Source organism: Hipposideros armiger, unplaced genomic scaffold (assembly GCF_001890085.2).
Source record: "Hipposideros armiger isolate ML-2016 unplaced genomic scaffold, ASM189008v1 scaffold_997, whole genome shotgun sequence".
Lineage (NCBI taxonomy): Eukaryota > Metazoa > Chordata > Mammalia > Chiroptera > Hipposideridae > Hipposideros > Hipposideros armiger.
The window spans coordinates 176,745-191,639 of NW_017732347.1; the positions used below are offsets into that span (position 1 = coordinate 176,745).

The window sequence follows — 14,895 nt, forward strand, 5'->3', positions numbered from 1 at the left end:
CTGTCAATAAAGAAGTCTGAAAGACCCAGTCCCCCCTCCACTGATCTCTGGATAATGCTGGAAAAATGCTGCTAAATTCTTGCTCTTCGAATTCCTCCCTTTGACTGGATTCTGTTCCTTTTTTAGATTATATTAACCTTTTTCAAAAAATAGGTTTCTTTTGCAGTCTCTCAAGCCGCAAGTCCAAGCCTTACTCTTTCACCTTTTAGTATGGAAAGCATGACTTCTGCGGATAGCAGAAATGATCAGGTGTTGATTTCATTTAGTGTCGCTCTCACACTCTCAGTGGGCACCTCACGCCAGCCTCCTGTCTAAAATGTGTATGGAAAGCACCTTGTCCTGTGTCTGATCATGACATTGGGGCTCAGGTTACGTTTTCCCGCTTTCTTCCGAGCTGACTACAGCTGAGCACTGGAGAGTGAACTGTCTCTTCTACAGTCTCAGTCTGAGGAGAACGTGGCTTTGGCCATGAGCATCTGTTGGAGCCAGGCTTTTAATAACATCCATTTGTTATCAGGGGAGCAGTCGTAGCAGAATTTCACTTAGAGTCAATATAGTCTTGCCTGAGGTTTCCATGGGGACCTGGAGTTTTAGAGCAATTTCTGGGAAGAACATTGGAAAGAAATTAAGGGGCAAAATGTTAATAGAGTCATACACTGTTCTAGCACACATCTTTCTAGAACCATGAGTGATGGATGAGTCACTTCCCCCTCAAGGCACACAGGGTGCTGAGCTGTGTAGGACCTCCTTGAGGCCAGGTGTCACCTAGTCCCTGTACTCAGAATACAGGAAAAATCAGGTTGGAGTCCTTAGTAGTCCTTGTTACAGATGTGCTTTTGTTAGTGACTTGCTGTGTGGCCTTGGAGAAGTCACTTAACCTCTCTGGGCCTTGGTTGCCTTAAGAAAGAGTTATTGTAAAAGCTCAAAAGAGAGAGAGAGAGAGAGAGAGAGAGAGAATGTTTCATACTCTAAACTGTAAAGTTTTAAATAGCTAACACTTATTCTGTGCCTAATTCTGTGTATTAATCCATTTAATCCTCAAAACAACAATATGAGGTAGATACTTTTATTCTTTCCATGTTATAGATGGAGGAACCAAGGCACAGTGAATTAAAGTCATTTACCCAAAGCCACATAGCTAGTGAGGCCAGATTTGAATCCAGGTAATCCCCCCCTAGGACCAGCTGGAATTCTGGAATTCCACATTCCAGTCACTAAAGAGGTGTTCTCTATTGTGGGGCAGAACAGGGGCATCCAGCTTCTCCTTGATGTCCTGGGCAAAGTTTCCTTCAGAGCTAGTCACTGAAGTAACCTACCCTGTAGTTACTGCAAAGAATATTTATCAGTGAATTTGAAGCTTTGCGAGCTTAAGATTTATCAAACGGTGTGTTAAAAAAAAAAAAAAAGCGCATGCTCAGACCCCTCCCTGAGAGATGCTGGTTCTGTAAGCACACTGGTTGGGCTTCAGCTACAGATGGTAACAGAAGTCCCCCTCTGGCTACTTGAAGCCAAAAGGGATTTGGTTCAAAGTCACAGAGAAGGGAAGCAAACATTTGGAGACAGGGGTCATGAGGTGCCTCACTTCTCTCCCTTTTGGTGCCTGGTCCCATGAATTCGGGCAGCACCATGACGGACTGAGAGCATACACTGCATCCTAAAGGACAGACTCCCCATGTCACCAGTAGTCTCCAAGCTGGTGCCGTGCCTCAGCCTTCAAGGGGCCATTCGTTATACCATCCAGAAGATCAGCTACTTCCGGGTTAAGGGAGCACAGTAAGACCAGAGAATCCTGGGGCAGAGCCAGCACACGGACTCACTTCTTTTTCTGTAAATGGATTCGTGATCGGAAGCAATGTTGACTTTGGGTAAGTTACTGTAACTCACTGTATTTAGTTACACGAGTCTCCAGTGCCACATTCCACAGTCTGTGACATTGCATTTCAAGGTTTCCTATAAGCCGATGGTGGTTATATTTCCGGGTAAACACTTCAGTTAATAATCATCCTGCTTGTTCCTGATGCTTTTGAATGTTGAGTGAACTTATCTATGGCCGGGATTTTTATTCCAAAACTTGGAACCCAAGATGCACATCTTAAGTATCTAAGGCATTAGGCATTTTAAAGTAAACAAAGTTACAAAAAAAAGTATTGCAGAACTTGATTCAATAATTACCTCATTACAGGAAATAATAATGTTGATCAGTGCCAAGCAGTATCAATCCTTATAAGAATTACACCAGAATGAAAGTATATAGTTGGACTCTTCACCAAGCAGTGAAGGAGAAGCCAGGAGTTGTTTTTATATGATTACCTCAGGTTAAAAAAAAAAAAAAAGATAGTGCTTATTCTTTTGAATGTCACTTTAAAGAGGTTCCTTTTGCTTTCCTACCCTCTTAGCTTTGTCAGCTAAAGGTCTTTGTCACCTATTGAACTTCGAGGCTTCTTGGCAACTTATAAAAACCAACAAGTCAATTTGGTTCCATCTCTATGGAGGGCAATCCAGATATTTATCTGTAAAACTGACCTATGAACATACCCTTTGACTTAGTAATTCCCCACCTAGGAATTTATCTTATAGATCTACGTAAGATGATGGACAGACAGGGTTCGTCAGAATAGTGTTGTGGATAACCTCAAAAGATTGGAAACAGCCTGGGTGGGGGTTCACCAACTGGAGACTGAGGATATAAATTACGATACAGCTGAAGAAAACGATGATGCCGTGAAAATCAATGAGGAAGGTTATGTTTCTTGAGCGGAGTCGTAGTGTTTTTATTCTTTTACACTTAAGCTTATGGTGTATTCTTTTGCATGTATTAAATCAGTAAAATTAAGTTTAAAACGCAAGTGAAAAAGTATGTATTTAAAGAGAAACAATGTATGTGTCTTTGCCTGTGTTTGTGCAGACTATCTAAAAGATCATCCAATATCCCAAAGAAACTGGTCATGCTGGTTGCCTCTGGAGAGGACAGTGCATGGCTGGATCAGAGGGGGCGAGAAACGTCGCTGTACAGCCTTTCGTGTTTTTAAAAGCTGTGAGCTTGTGGATATATTACTTAACTAAAAATAGATTTAAACATTTAAAAGCATGAGTAAGCCACACCTTCCTTCACACATGTACCCGCACAACTCTTTTTTTTTTTTTTTAAACAAACACAGCATTGAACAGGGGCAGCTTCAGAGGCTCTGCATAGTTAAGGTTGCATTGACCAACAGCGGGAACAGCCAGGATGTGTGATGCACACAGACGGAACCTGAAGGTTCCATTCACATGACGGGAGGCTGAGGAATGAGGAAAAAAATGCCTCACGTTGGTTTTCTATTCTGTTGTTCTTAGCCTTTTGCTCAACAGTTTTAACCTTTGATTTCGCTGCTGGGAGATAAAGATGAGACCTTTCAACAGCTGAGGAGCTGTGCGTGCTAATGAGGGGTGTGTTTCTGTGTCAGATGTGACCTTGAGCTGCAGTCTGGGGACAGCAGGGCTCAGGAAGCCCATGAGCTCATTGCAAAGCAAGAAAACCTTCTTAGATAGCTCTCGAATTCTTTTGAGAATCTGGACATAACACCTTCCGGGAACCCATGATGATAGCTGACATTTACTGGGCATTCATTTTATACCAAGCACTGCTCGAAGCTACTTGTGTATAAAATCATTAATCCTCACAGCAGCCCTATGAAGTAGGGATGATGACTATCTCTGTTTTTCAGTTGAGGCATGGGCATCCAGTTCATACATTTGAGCCTGGGTCCGACTCCAGAATTACTACCTCGTAAAATGAAGATCCAGACACACTGGAATGCGTCCAAAGGCAAAACCACAGCGTTACTTCTCATGCTGGTCTCTCTCGGGGTTGAGGGACAGGGTGGAATATGAAAGTGAGAGCCTAGGGAAGGAATGGGGTGGCCTGTCTTTGCTATAGGGGCTGTCTTTACTCCTGGAGAGCCTCGAACCGCCGGAGATTTAGGGCTTAACCTCCTAGGAAAAAGGGGCGGGCCTATGGTGGCAAGTTCTTCGACGGGAGGGATGTGGGAGAACTAGCATTTTGCAGATTGTCCATCGACTGGTTGGCAGGTTGGGGTTGGCAGAGGGGAGAGGGAAGACTAGAGGAAAGAGACCCCTGCATACAAATGGAAGGCCGCTGTGGAAATGGGAGGGAGGATGTATCTGGCAGATTGTGTTTTGAGGATTTGTTAGGGTTCCTAGAAGTTGAAGGTTGAAAGGGAAGCAAGAGAGCATCACATGCTTCGCGTGCTCTGTGGTCCAGGGATGGGCTGAGGAGGGGCTTCATTCTCATACATTCAGGTGCGTTTAATGCTCTGCCAGGTTCTCTGCTCAGGGCTTTCGTAGTCTCACATGTCCGCCATATAGAAGGTATAGCAGATGTTGTCAACCCTCCTACACACATATACACAGTACCCCAGTCCCCATTGCATGTCCTGTTTTGGGCCTCTTGACATGGGGTGTGAGAGTGACTTGCCTTGGAGGAGGCTACGATTAAAGCATCAAAAGCAGAAGACCCAAAGGAGGCGCAATGGTGAGCAGAAACATTGGTGAGCTCAAAAAGTCAATTTTTCTTGGAAATCACTCATGAGGAAAGATAAATTGAGTGAAATAGCCCGGAAGTCTTAGTGCATGTAACCGTGAAAGGGAATTTTTTCTTATTTATTTTTTGTTTTTAACATGTGATTAGTAATCTTAGCTTTGTAGGCAAAATTGGCTGGATTCTCACCAAAGAGTAAATTCTGCAAATCAGATATTCTGGGGCAGTAATTTTCGAACTGTACTCTACAAGGCAGTAGGACTTTTAAGGAACTTTCTTAGAAGCCTCCTCAAGGAGAGGTTAATAGATCTTCATTGTTGATTAACACTTACTGAACTCTAATTAGACCATGGGCCAACCCCTGTGCTATGTCTTGGTCTGCATGATCTCAATCCACCCAGTTGTCCTATGATACAGGCGCTACTGCTTCACACACAAGCAAGCTGATGCTCAGAGGTTGCCCAGCTAGTAAGTGGACAAAGTGGGATTCAGCCCCGGGGCTGTGTGACTCTGGAGCCCATGCCCTTTACAGGCAAGGCTATAGCTACCCATCTCCCCGCCTCTTTGCCAGCCATGCCGTCTGATACTCAGATTTGACATCATGGAGAGCACACGGGACATGGGAATTACATTGTTGGCTGGGAGTTGGGAAAAAGTACATTAAAACATGCCGCACTTGGATGGCCTCCTTTAAAAGTCTTAGGGTCTTGCATTCTCACTGTACAGGGGAGTTTTATAATGCGTTTTGATGACAGCATTCTGCCCTCTTGGTACACAAGGGGGAGCATTTAGCCCAGGAATGGGAGTAAGATCGCTGCAGAAGGGATTTTGCTTTTTGCAAGGAAGAGCGCTCTCCCTCCCTCTCCCTCCCTCTCTCTCCCTCTTTCTCCCTCTCTCTCTCATGATTATTTGCTGAACCATTTGAAAGTAGGTTGCAGACATCATGAGACATCACCTACACATACTTCAGCAGGATTGCTTAAGAACATTAATCTGTCTAATCACAGTATCATTATCATGTCCAAGAAATTCAACATTGATGCAACAATATTATCTAATACATAGCCTGTATTCAAATTTTTCCAAATCTCCCCAAGATGTCCTTTATTGCCTTTTGTCAGTCCTGAATCAATCTTGTGTGTGTTTTTAAATTGCTCTATGCATGTATTAGTAAATATTAATGCAGCAAAGAGGGGACAAAAGCTCACAAATACTCTACAGTTTCACGAGATGCATTGCAGGTAAAAGTGACTAAGGATCAATAGTATCCTAGGGCCCTGTTGGATGCATTCCTGGGGGAGGTGGACCTCTAATTCCTGGTGGAGGGGGTTTCGTTCCTGGAGTGGGCATGCTTATTGGTGTTCCTCCAGCAGGGGGAAGCCCACTTGGTGGGCCCGTGGGTGGTCTCATACCAGGTAGAGGAGCCATAATGCCTGGAGGTGGGGGTGCTTGGCCCACAGATGTGGGGGAGTCTCCCGACCTGGTGGGTACTTCATCGTCAGGGCTCTAGCAATGCTGGCAGAAGCAGCAACAGCAGCAGCTGCTATGGTGCCTCTTTTCTGCGGTGTGTTCCCCCAACGCCTTGGACAGGGCTAACCCAGCAGGAGCCTGGGGAATTGGAACACCAGCTGGCACCCCTCTGCCAGCAGCCCAGCCAAGCCCAGGACCTCCTGCAGCTCCAGCAAGTGGTACGTGAGCAATGCCAGTATCTTTGGGGGATGGCCCCTCCACAGTCATGGAGACCAAGTTTTCCCCGCGTAGCAACACCAGACCCAAAACCTGCTCTGGCTGCTTCGCATTCTTTGGATTGATCTCCCTGAACTCATCACAGTCGCAGAGGATCAAGTTCATTGGCTTGTCAAAAGCCTTAAAAGATGCCAGTGAAGATTCGGCTGTTGTACAGGATACACCTTATTCTGTCTGCTCTTTCCCACAGTCACGATGGCTGTTCCACCAAATCCAATGTCCACAATAAAGACAGGAATCCTTAAGACCTAAGGGAAGGCTGCCGATAAAGGTTCTGCTACAAAGAATGCCACCTGGGGCAGAAGCTTCAATCAGTAGGTGGGAACCTGTTTTTTCACGTGGAATCAGCACCTGGAATGTTCCAAGACTGCTTTAACCACCTCTGGGGTGTCTCGGCTAAGCATCCCTGCCTCAGCTCTGCCTGGAAGTTGACCACAGGTCCTTGGTGCTGCTGAGATCGCCTCCGGGACAGCTGACGCCCTCTGTTGCTCAGTGAGGCTGCCCTTCTACATTTGACTTGGACTTCCACCTCTGGTAGGTGCTGGTCTGTGGTCCGCCTCAGGTGTAAGCCGCCCCTGGCCCACTGCATCGTGCTGCTGGCCATCCCTCAGAACAGAACGTCAGGCATCTCCAGACGCAGGGCCAACTCAATTTTGTGTTAGATCATGGCCATTTTTCTGGAATATTTTGCTGCAAAATGTTTTTACTGGCTCTTTACTATTCCAGGAAGCTGATTTGCCATGATTTATTAATAAATTTCTCCTTGGTGGTTCCTATTATAAATACAATGTGCTAAGTGGAACGTTTTTTTCCCCTCAGTTTTGACTCAGGAACCAATTCAATAGATAATCAGATTCCAAAGTGAGAATGAGACTGACCATCATACATAGAATTCACCAAGTGTCACAGTGGGTCAGGTGCCCAGGAAAAGACTCTGTGATGGAGATTTGTGTACAGGAGGTTTATTGGAGAGTGCTTGGGGATCAACACCTGTGGAAGAATAAAGAAAGTGGGACTGGGCAGAGGGAGTAGTTGAACTTGGATGCGGTCACCACAAAGGCCTCTGCTGACCTCCGCTAGGTCTGGGGCTGAGATGGTCTTGCAGAGTTGTCCCTTACTGAGGCAAAGAGGCGGGTCTTTATATGCCTATATGGACCATGGACCAGTCTCAGAAGCAGACTACCCCAGGGGAGGGGATGTGACCTTAGATGAGGTAGCTCTCTTCACCTTAGAGCAATTTTCAGAGACTCAGTGTGGGACCGAGGGCCTCAGTCCTGAGGGGAGATGTGGGCAGAGACCACAGCATCCACTATACCAGGGGGTCCAGGGGGTCTCATGAACCTGTTGTGAAATCTTGGACCCCCGCAGCCAGACTGAATGCACAAACAGGGAGGAGGGGGAGGGCTGAGCGATGCCCCTGGAGAGAGCGTGGCATGTCGTGACCCCTCCCTCACTCCCCAGGGGAAAGGCTGGGGTGCTACCTCCTTTTTTGAAGGTGTATGATGGGGTCTTCCTTAGGGTCACCTATTGAACTTGAAAAACAGTTTCTATATATAGTTGGTGGCAAAGAACTGGCAAGAGTGGCCTGTGACAGCAGGACACAGAATGTGGGGTCTAGTTCTGCCCTCCCAGGGTTTCTTGGGGCTCCCTGGGAAAGAGAGGACTGGGTTCGAGAGATTTGAAAAAGAACCTTAGAAAAAAGATTAGTTAAGACTCACAAGAAGTTGCAAAAATAAAACAGAGTTCCCGTGTGCCCTTCACCTAGCTTTCCCCAGTAACGTCTTAAAACCATAGGGCATTCTCAAAACTAGTGAATTGACATTGACATCGGTACAATACTATGAATTAATCTATAGACTTTACATGGTTTTCATCAATGTTTACATGTACCCGTGTGTGTGTGTGTGTGTGTGTGTGTGTATGAAATTTTATCACATGAAATAGATTTGTGGATTTGTGTAATCACTCCCACAGTCAGGATACATATTGGGTTGTCGGAAAAGTCATGATGTATTTTGTCTCTGTTTTTCAAAGGTCATTTATTTATATAAAGAACAAAGATCAATCAATGATATATTGCCCATTTTGTTCGATAACCTTTTGCCATCTTTCAGTGGGCTTCATAATTCCTTGTTCATAGAAGGACCTGTCTTTATTTGAGAAAAACTGAACAAGTTGCTGATTTACAGCCTCATCTGAATTGAACATTGTACCACGGCAAGGAGCTTTGAAGAGAGCAAAACAAGTGGAAGTCTGATGGCAAAAGGTCAGGCGAATATGGTGGGTGTGGCAACACATCCCACCCAAGCTCCAATACTTTTTGACGGGTGATTAGACTTGTCTGTGTTCTCGCGTTGTCACGATGGAACACAACTCCTTTACCATTAACAAGCTCTGGACATTTCTGGATGATGGATTCATTCAAACTGTTCAATTGCTGACAGTACATATTCAAATCGATTGTTTGGTTGCTTGCTAGGAGCTCGAAAAACACGACACCTTCAAAATCCCACCACACTGAGAGCAGAACCTTCCTCTGATGAATGTCTGCTTTCGATGTTGTTTGAAGCAAATCATCACGTCGGGACCAAGAACGTTGGTGCACCACATTCTTGTAACAACCCACTTCTCATCACCAGTTATCAGTCGCTTCAAAAAAGGATCGTTTTCCTCACGTTTAATGAGCATATTGCAGATGTTTATATGCGCCGTCAAATGAACTTCTTTGAGTTCACGCGGAACCCAAATATCGAGCTTGCTTACATATTCCAGCTTCTTTGGGTGGTCGTGAACGCTTGAATGATGGATGTTCAGTGTTTCTGCAATCTCTCGTGTCATGTAATGTGGGTTTGAATCAAACAATGCCTTTATTTTGTCATCATCAACCTTGGTGGGCCTCCCTGACTGAGGAGCGTCGCTGAGGTCAAAATCAGCAGCGCGGAATTTTGTGAACCATCCTTGGCACTGACGTTCTTGTAGAGCATTTTCACGGTAAACTTTATGCCATTTTCACAAGCTTGACGCGTGTTCTTCCCTTTATGGAAGTAAAACAGTAAAATATGGCGAAAATGCACAGTTTGGTCTTCCATCTTCAAGTTGTTGTAAAATCTCCAAAACTCAACCAAATCTCTCAATTTTTTTTAGAATGAAGTTAGTCCTGTCACCTGTCAAATGACAAAGCAATAACACAGATGCTAATGACTCTAGTACTTCCAAAAATCGACTAATGCCATCTGTTGCAAACATGCGTCATGACTTTTCCGACAACCCAATAGTTGTTCCATTATTACAAAGAACCTCCCTCTGTCTACAGCTTTGCAGTCAGACCCTCCAGCCAACCGTATCCTCTGGCAACCACTGATCTATTCTCCAGCACTACAATTTTATCATTCCAAGGAGTATTCTATAATGGAATCATGCAGCACGTAACCTTTTGAGATAGGCTTTTTCGTTCAGTGTAACATCCTTGAGTTCCATGTGGTTGCGTGTGTTCATTCGTTTTTTGTATCTCAGTAGTATTCAATCGTATATTGGTCCAGTTTGCTTATCCCTTCCCAGTGGGAGTCATTTAAGTCCTAACCAAGAGGACCCTGTGGGAGTGTAGAGGAACTCAATGAAGTCTGAATGAAGAGGATTACCAGGGAACCAGGGGCAGAGTGGGTAGTGGCAGCTGGGATGAAATACTTCTTCTTTGTCCCGAGAATTAAAACTGGAGAGGTCCCCAAAGATGGGGATCTCCGAAGAGTCCACGAACAGTGCCACAAGCGAGAGGCATTTTTATATATTGGCAAAGCCCAGTGAGCGTGAAGTCTGCTTTCAACAGCAGCAGTCACAAGCCAATTACAGTATTTCCAGACAGAACCACGTATGTCTTCACCTTCCATTTTGACACGGAATCCAAAAGGGCAGCTAGTGAGCAGGGGAGGAGATGTGAAGACGTAGTGGAAGAGAGAGGAAATTGACTGCATATAAGTAAGTCCGCCTTCTACTCACCTCTCACTGAGCTACTGGCTCTATCTGAAAAGAGGCAGAAATCTTTGGAATGAAAACTGCATTGTTAGCTAATGTAATGAACTAACTGACACATTCAATTACTCTATCAAGACCATGTTTGTGACTTGATGTGACCATCAGATTGTCATCATCTGAAAATGACCTGAGCAGTCAGGGTACTGCAAGAGTTGTCACTAGGGTCAAGGACAAGCTCCTTTTCCCTTCCTACTGCCACCCCCCCCATCACAATGAATACATTTTAAAAAGATGGTGGGAAAAGAATGGTAAAGTGTATTTTGATTATGTCCACACAGTAGTTACATAAATAAATTGGAAATAGATGTCTATACATAAGCGCTTTTCTTGTTTTGTAGTATAATTTCCTTAGAGTAAACTCCTGGGAATGGGGTTAATAGGTCAAAGGGCATGGATATTTTTATGGTTCTCAACACACATTGCCAAATCGCTTTTCTAAAGAGTTTGCACCAATTTGCATTCCCACCAGATACTGTACGAAAGTTTTATCACATATTTAATGGTACAGGATAATATAAGATTGTTAACGTAATGGGATTCAATGCTATTGGAGGTTTGGAATCATTTTTAAAGTGCTTTTATAATATGACAATTCCCGCATTAGGTGTTTTAGCAATCTCTTTAAGCTTGGCATTTATATCTTGAGTATAGATTATTGCTAAAGGTCTGATTTTATAAATGAATTACTGGCTGTTCATATCCAGCTGCCAGAGGGTTTCCTGGAGCACTAAGAAGATCAAATCCTGTAGGGTTTGTGGGCAAGGAGGAAAGGGAAAGGTAACGACCAGAGAACCAGTGAATACAAGACACAGGTTCAAGGGCTAGGAGGGAGAGGTAATAATTGAAACAAGAAACCAGGAGTTAAGGAGATAGATGGGGCTGGCCGAGTGGCGTGTTGGTTAAGAGCTGGCTTGGGACGCCAGAGGGCCCGGGTTCGGATCCCACATATGAGGGCCAGTGACACTGCCCTCCACAGCTAAGATGCTGAACAACAGCTCAGCCTGGAGCTGGGTGGCCATGAGTTGCCAGCGACGGCATAGGCTGCAGCCCCTGTGGCAGTGGGTTGCCATGGGCTACCGTGTATAGCCAGCAGCCAGCGTGAGCCGCCAGCAGCCGCAGTGAGCGGCCATCCAGAAGCCGGCGACTGATCTGCCTCGCCAGGGAAGAGCGCAATGGTGGTGCCAACTTGGGCCAGTGAAGCAATGTCCTCAACAACTAGACTGAAGAAAAAAAGGACAGCAACTTGCCTGTTCCCCTTCCCCCAATTCCCCAGTGCTGTTCCCATCCCCCAACCCCCAATAAAAATCTTTAAAAAACAAAGGAGATAGATGGACATGAGGTTGGGACATGAGGTGGGAAAGGAACTCAGGAGATGAAGGTTCTGGCCACACCTCAAGCAAGGCAGTGGGGTAGGAAATATGCTCCCCTCCCCAAATATCAATGCATCAAAATTTACTTATTGTAAAGACACAAAATTTGCTATCTGAACCATTTTTAAGTGTGTGGTTCAGTAGCGCTAAGCATTCACATTGATGTGAAACACCTCCAGAACATATTCATCTTGCAAAATGGAAACTCTTTACCCTTTGAAGAGCAACACCCCCTGTCCTCTTCCTCCAGCCCCGATAGCCACCATTTTACTTACTGTTTCTATGAGTTTGGCTACTATAGATATCTCATATAAGTGCAATATTTGTCTTTTTGGGACTGGCTTATGTCACTTAGCGTAACGTCCTTGAGGTTCATCCATGTTGTGTGGTATTCAGCCTTCTTAAGGCTGAATAATATTCCACTGTATGTAGAGACCACATTTTGTTTATCCATTAATCTGTGATAGACATTTGGGTTGCTTCCACCTTGTGGCTATCGTGAGTAGTGCTGCTATGAACGTGCATGTGCACATACCTCTTTGAGACCCTGGTTTCAATTCTTTTGGATATATACCCAGAAGTAGGATTGTTGGATCCCATGGTAGTTCTATTTTTTAACTTATTTAGGAAACTCCATACTGTTTTTCATAGTGATAGCAGCGTTTTACAACCCCACCAACAGTGCACGAGTGTGCCGGCTTCCCCACATCCTTACCATCACCTTATTTTCTGTTTGTTTGTTTTTCCCATATTAGCCATCCTAATAGGTTGTGATTTTGACTTTCATCTCCCTGATGATTAATGATGTCGAATATCTTTTCATGTGCTTGTTGGCCATTTGTATATTATCTTTGAAGAAATGTCTATTCAAGTCCTTTGCTCGTTTTTAAATCTGGTTGTTTTATTTTTTGTTGTTGAGTTATAGGAGTTCTTTATATATTTTGGAAATGAACTCCTTATCAGATATATAATTTGCAAATATTTTCTCCTGTTCCATAGGTTGCCTTTTTTACTCTGTTGGCTATATCTTTTGATGCACAAAATTTTAAAGTTTGTTGTAATCCCCTTTGTCTATTTTTGCTTTTGTTGCCTGTGCTTTTGGTGTCATATCTAAGAAATCATTGCCAAGTCCAATGTCATAAAGCTTCTCCCCTCTGTTTTCTTCTAGGAGTTTTATAGTTTTCAGTCTTTAATCCATTTTGAGTTAATTTTTGTATATGATGTAAGATAAGTTCATTCTTTTGCCTGTGGATATCCAGTTTTCCTAACACCATTTTTTTAAAGATTTTTATTGGGGAATTGGGGGGATGGGAACAGTGCTGGGGAATTGGGGGAAGGGGAACAGACAAGTTGCTGTCGTTTTGTTCTTCAGTCTAGTTGTGGAGGACGTTGCTTCACTGGCCCAAGTTGGCACCATCATTGCGCTCTTCCCAGGCGAGGCAGATCAGTCGCCGGCTTCTGGATGACCACTCACGGCGGCTGCTGGCCACTCACGCTGGCTGCTGGCTAAACACGGTAGCCCATGGCAACCCACTGCCACAGGGGCTGCAGCATATGCCGTCGCCGGCGACTCACAGCCGCCCAGCTCCAGGTTGAGCTGTTGTTCAGCATCTTAGCTGTGGAGGGCAGTGTCACTGGCCCTCATATGTGGGATCCGAACCGGGGCCCTCCGGCATCCCAAGCAGAGCTCTCAACCATTGCGCCACTCGGCTGCCCCCCTAACACCATTTTTTGAAGAGACTATTCATTCCCTATTGTGTGGTATTGGCAACCTTGTCAAAGATGATCAAAGGTTGTTATTATTATTTTTTATTGGTGGAAAAATAACAAGGTCACAGAATTCTTCTTTTTTAAGGTAGATTTGGGGGGCTATCATGACTCTTTGCATGAAGTGGAGAGGTCAAAATAAAAACATGAAATGTAAATAAAACTTTGAGACTATTAGATGGGGACCTAGTAACACCTTTTCATAAGATGTCATCGATGCCAAGGGAGAGTCTGTTGATTGACAAACTAATTCACCAAGCAAGTGATTATTGTGTGCCTACGATACAGGCGTTACTCAGGTCAAGGGAATACAGGTGTGTGTAAGAGAAGAGTCCCTGATATGTGTTTCTGTGCAGAATCTCATTTTCTGTTAGCAGCATCCGCAAAAAGGTGTGTGCCTGCCCTCCTTCTGCTAGGAGTTTAGAGAGGCATATAAGGGACTGTGGGTCACTGTCCTTGCTCTCAAGGGCCCCTGTGAGCTTCCTCTTATCACAGCTCCCAGGTCCCCTCTGTGTTCATTGCTCTTCGCTAAGGGCTGGTACCTGATGAGACAGACCCATCTCATGGCTTGGAGAATGAAGGCGATGAGGTGTTAGAGGCTGAGGGCTTTGTCCAGATCTCTGAAGGAGTCCGTGTTCCATCTGTAGAGCTGATTCTCGCTGTCTCCCCAGATGCATCCCACACTGATTGAAACCAAAGTTTCTGGTGTTTCAGGGACCTAAGTGCCCCATTTAAGAAACACAGAAAAAATTGGGTAAAAAGAGAGATGGCTTTTGCAAGTCACAGACTAACAGAGACATTCACTAGCACCCTCGTTTGGGCTGAGCAATGGCAGTTGTGTATGAGTTAACAAGATGCTTTGTTTTGCAGCCATATATTTGGCTAGGTGTTTTATTTCTTTTTAGTGAAGTTGGTATGCGGGTGTGAATTGGAGTCTTGTTTTGCATTGACTGTTCCCTCAGCACAACTTCTCTTAACTCTGTATGATGAAGGGTTTTCAGTAGCATTGAGAGGTATGTCAAGTTTATATGAGAAACCCAACTGTAATTTTTGTTGTAAACAAATTATTTATGCTTAAGTTAACTGTCCCTTAACTCGTATATAGTTCTTACTCCATAACGTAGGTCCAATCTTTTTTTTTTAAATACACTTTTTACTTTGAGATATTTTGGCTTTACAGAAAAGTTGCAGAGTTACCCTATAACCCTCACTGAGTTTCATTTTTCCCTAGTATTAACATATTTTCACGGTACTTTTGTCAAAAACTAAGAAACCAATATTGATATACTACTATTAGCTAAACTCCAGACTTTATTTGGAGCTCACCAGTTTCTTCACTAATGTCCTTTTCTTCTGTACCACAGTTCAATTTCAGGTACCATGTTGCATTGAGTTGTCATGTATCTTTAGTCTCTTCTGGTTTGTGACAGTTCCTCAATCTTT

At 44.2% G+C, this 14,895-nt stretch overlaps 1 pseudogene; it reads right to left on the minus strand.

The window, feature by feature from the left end:
* Window positions 1-5,809: 5,809 nt before the first annotated feature.
* LOC109375871 (small nuclear ribonucleoprotein-associated protein N pseudogene) lies at window positions 5,810-6,875 on the minus strand (annotated as a pseudogene).
* Window positions 6,876-14,895: the final 8,020 nt, after the last annotated feature.